The sequence below is a fragment of the Phascolarctos cinereus genome, unplaced genomic scaffold (genome assembly GCF_003287225.1).
Source record: "Phascolarctos cinereus isolate Bilbo 61053 unplaced genomic scaffold, phaCin_HiC Scaffold_8;HRSCAF=390, whole genome shotgun sequence".
NCBI lineage: Eukaryota > Metazoa > Chordata > Mammalia > Diprotodontia > Phascolarctidae > Phascolarctos > Phascolarctos cinereus.
In genome coordinates, this window is record NW_027556291.1 from 27,285,177 (window position 1) to 27,290,416 (window position 5,240).

A 5,240-nucleotide genomic window follows, 5' to 3' on the forward strand; every position below is an offset into this window, starting at 1 on the left:
GGATGAGTTCATAACTTGGGGGTCCACAGAGCCCTTGGGGGGGGTCTGTGGATGGAGTTGGAGGGGGTTCATGAAACTGGATGAGGAAAAATTTACAATCTCATTTTCACCAACCTCCAGCTGACATTGAGCATTTCCTTCAGTTATTTAAAAACATGACTCTGAGAAAGGGAAAGAAGTTCTCATCTGAGAGGAGAAGAAGAGAGTCCACCCCAGAGTGGGGACGTGGCCCCTGCTGGCTGACGGCCTCTCGTCCAGTTCCGCCCAGTCTTCGTACAGATGCCTCCCATGTCACAAACTGCATGTGGCCATGTGCCTCCCGGGCCTGCCTGCTTAGATCCTGGCTGGATAGTCCCAGATACCTCAAGAGGTATCATTCTATGGATTAGATGGAAGAGCATCCAGAAGGTTCCATGGCCTCTGACCTTACCGTTCCCAAAGCTTGTCCTCCTTCCTGCTTCAAGCAGCAAGAACCACATTAGGCAGGCAGTGAGGCGCTACTGACTCTGGTACCAGAGAGTAAGGAGACCTGGGTTCAAACCCCAGCTGTGTTACCTTGGGCAAGTCACCTGACCTCTCTGGGCTTCAGTTTCTTCCTCTGTAAAATTGTGGGGTATACAGTAGGTGACCCCTAAGGTCTCTTCTATCTCACCAACTATCATCTATGATGTAACTGCAGTCCCTCCTTGCACCTAGCTGCCTGTTGGCTTTTTCGCTAAGCACCCAATCCCCTTCCTGGGACTCATTTGACGATCAGTCAGGTACACTAAGAATCCCCTAGAATTACAGCATCTGGAATCCTACTGAGCCTTAAGGAGCGAGGGGGATTTCTTTGTGCAAGGTCACACGGCACGTCAGCGTCAGACCAGTACTAGAAGCTCCTCAGCACTTTAGGGGCCCTCTGAGGCTCCAGCGTGGGCCCACTTCCCCTTCAGCTGCAGGCCTCCCCCGGACATCCCTTCCAAATGGGGCTGATTTGGCTGGCACTAAAAAGGGCCTCTGTGGCACAGGGAGTGCTGTGATGGCTCTAGCCCTGGCTCTGCCACAGACTTTGATGCAGGGCAAGTTTCCCGATCCGTAAAATGAGAGGGTTGGACGACATGACCTCTAGGGTCACCTGGCTCTCAGGTCCTTTCTGGCTTGACATTCCACAGCCTGCAGAATGGAGACAGGCCTTTAGGTCCATCTAAAGACTCAGGATGCTCCCTGCTCTTGGTGACAAGATCCCCGCTTTCTCTGGGCCCTTCTTTTCAAAGAAGCTCTTGGGAACAAAGAAAGAGTCGATAAATCCCCGTTATAAAGCACCTGCCCACACCACAGACGGAGTTCAAATCTCATTCCCTACCAGTACAATTGTTCTTGCTCTCAAGCAGTCTACATTCTATTAGGGGAATAGCAACACGTGTGTTGATGCGCAAATACAAATGGATTCAAGATAAAGTAATTTTGGAGTACAGTTGGTGCTGTTCCCCCTTCATTGTCTAAGACGCCCAGTAACATCCCAATGTTGGGGTCCAGCTGGGGCTGATCAGTCCAACATGAGCCCCGAAGGCTCTACCACAGGTTGGGCCCAAGCAGTCCGTTAGAACATTTGCAATGGAGATGTCTCTGGATTTGTGCAACTCACGTTTCCTCTGTGCTACTGGGATTCTGCTTTGCTCACAGAGCACAGCGTCTTCTTTGATGGGGGGCACGCCATGCTGGGCGGTCCTATGCCAGTGTCTCCCATGTCTCACAACCGATTCCAAAGCTCTTCAGAGAGACCCTGAGAGTGTCTTTGTATCACTTCTCACCACCACGTGAGACACTTGTCTTGTGTGAGTTCTCTGTAAAACAGTCTTTTAGACAAGTGTATATTTGGCATTCGAACAACGTGACCAGCCCATCAGAGTTATGCTCAGCAGTTCAGCTGGAGAAAGGACCTCAGTGTCCAGTACCTTATCCTGCCAGGCACAGTAGACGCACCCATTGCCAGAGCAAGCTCAGTGTTTGGGAGGCTCCAAAGGAAAGTGTGGGGGAGAAAAGGTATTAGACTGACTACCACACTGAAGGTCTACCGAGCTGTTGTGCTGACCTCATTGTTGTATGCCTGTGAAACCTGGACCGTCTACTAGCGCCATGCCAGGAAATGGAACGGCTTCCACTTAAGTTGTCAGGAAGATTCTGAACATGACCTGGCATGATAAGGAGGGAGCAAAGGACTCCAAAAGGTGAAGGTGAGGAAGGGGAACATTTCAGGAACAGGCAACAACCTGGGCAAAGTCACAGAGGTGGGGAATGGGGAATACCAAGCAAGCCAGTTTTAGGGTGACTGGAAAGACGGGCTAGTGCCAGATTGCAAATGGCTTGAAATGCCAGGGAGAAGAGTTTGTATTTCCTCCTCAAGACACTTCTTGAGCAGGGGAGTGGCATGGTTAACCTCGTGCTGCGGGAATCTCAAGTTGGCAGCCACATGGAAGAAGAACTGGTAAGGAGAGATGCCTACGGGACATACGATGGGGAGAACCAAGCAGACAGCCAGAGATGCAGGGATGGAGGCCAGCAAGGAGATGGAGGCTGGCTATGTACACCTGGCAGTCACCTGCATGGAGGGCATCGAGAAAGAAGCAGCGCTCCATGGTGCCAAAGCTGCAGAAGGAACAAGAAGGAGGAGGTCCACGAAAAGGCTGAGAGCAGCTTCAGCTGAGTGGGGAGTCTAGGAGCTAGATTCCAAGGGTGTGAGGAACGGGAGGTGAGGAAGGGAACAAGTAAAAACATTTTTTTCTAGGAGTTTGGTTATGAGAGGGAAGAGACATCTAGAGCGATGACTTGAGGGAAAGCTTGGTAAATAAGGCAGGGAGCCAAGCAGATTTATTGGGCAGCAGGGAAGCAGCCAGGAGATAGGGGGGGAGCAATTGCAGGTTTAGGAGAGGGGTGGATGAGTGAAGGGGCCAGCTCCTGGAAGACACAGGAAAGGATGCTAATGGCTCCCAAATATGTAAAAGCAGCTCACATGTCTGTAGGATTTTAAGGCCTACATAATTACTTATTCGCAACACGAAGGCAGAAAATGCACAATTATCCCCATTTTACAGATGAGGAAACTGAGAAACAGAGACTGAAGTGCCTTGCCCCAAGTCACACAGCTGGTAAGTGGCAGATTGAGGAGCGCTAATTACAGTGCTGCAGTTAGGAGTTAGGAGTTGGAGCCTTGAGTCCTGCTCGGGCCACTTACTATCTGAGTGACCTCGGAGACGTCATACTCCCTGCTCTGGGCTCCACTTTCCTCTTGTGTAAGTTGAGGGGGGCGCATGAGGTGACCTCGGAGGCCCCTTCCTGTTCTTGTTCTAGGACGTAAGGATCCTTTCACAGTATGATGCAGAAAGTCTCCGACAGGCATCTTGGCCTCAGCCTTCATCCTCGGCAGTAATACAGGGGTTCTCCTGCAGTGCCAATATTTGTAGACCTATAAGCTGGTCTTTTAAAACTAGTCTCATTTCTAGAAAAGCATTATTTTATTTTTATCACCCCCTCCCCAAGCTATTTGCTCTGGCAATGGCCACTAGATGGCAAACTTGAAGTAACTGCTACTCACCAGTGACCTCAACCGTGGAAAAACCAACGTTCGAGTCATCGTCAAAACTCCGTGGGCCACCAGAAACCCACTCCCACCACATAATGTGCACTGCTCCCACTCACAGTGCCCCATGCACATTCCTGCCCATCACCAGCCCTGAGAAGCCTAGTGTTTGCGTCTGGCACATACACACGGAGCTCCAGCCCTAGCCCAGCTATCCCACGGGAACCAGAACACAACTAGAAAGAAAAGCCTAAGGCTGTCTTGTAGGACCTAGGCCCAATGCCTGATTTCCTTTACGCACTAGGCAAGTAGTTGAAACACAGTATTGCCGGCCTTCAGCACCCACCATAGGCAGAGATCAGAAGAGCGTTATCACAGGATTTCAGAGCTGGAAGAACTCTTGGACCACAAACCATCAGAATGGGAAGGGCCCTTCGAGAATGCCTGATTCTAGAATCACAAAGCTAGAAAGAACCCTCAAAGGTCATCTAGTCCACCAACTTCCTTATGTTACAGGGGAAGGAGCTTGGGCTTAGAGAGTTGAAGTGACTGGCCCAAAGGCCAGCTGTCACTATACAGTTACACATCCGTTTCATGAAGCAAACCCACACTGATGCTAGGGGGTAGAAATCCCCATCAAGCAATGCATGGAACAATTTCTGGAAAGAGAATCTTGGTACCTATGGTCTGTTTGGGTCCAGGTGGTTTAGCTGGTAGGCTAGGACAACCTGTAACAGACAAGCTGGGCCAGGGGCAAAACCCAGGGAACGTTCCTGGCCCCTGAGAAAACGATGCCTGTAGCAGGTTCCCTTCTCTAGCCTGTATCGCAGCAGGGTATAGGCCCTTCCATGGACTTGGAGACGGGGGGGGGGGGGCGGGGGGGATCTCCAAAGTCACCTGCTGGAGGGCCATGCCACACTTAACTGTACAGACTTGTTATAAGGGGGTCATTATAATAATATATTGTTTTATGTATATAATACATATATATTATTAAGGGAGTTGTTATAATAATATATTGTTATATATATGATATATGATAAAGGGGGCTGTTAGAATAATATGCTGTTATACATATGTGATATATATAAGGCAGGTCACTTTACCTCGAGGGGCCTCAGAGAAATGTAGCCTTGAATTATCAGCCTGTGGCGTGTCGAATCCTACAACCAGACTGTGCCTCCAACGTCCTGCCCAACTCTAAGTTACCCAACATAGCCCAGAGTAGAGGAGCTACTCCTCTGGGATGTCTGCACCTGAATGCTGCTTCCCAGCATTTTGTAGGTAATTAAGCTAAGTGGATTCCATTGTTAAAGCAGCTAGCTTTTTGTCGTCGGGGAGAATCAGTAGGCCCATCACCAGGTACTGAGAAGCTATGTACAAGCCCGTGTCTGTGTAATAGCAATCGCTAGCATTTATATCGCACTTTGAGGCTTGCCGAGGTGTCAAACACGTTGCCCATGGACCCTCCCAAGTGCTGCCAAATGCAAATTCAGATGTAATTGGGAAATATTTAGCACAAAAATACAACAGAACGTAGATAATGTTAACATGTAGTTTTCTAAGTGCATACACGCTTGCAGGATTCCTTATGTATAGTGACTTTGACACCACTGCTTTACAAATATCTCATTTTATTCTTGTAACAACCTGGGAGGTAGGTACTATCACTATCCCCATT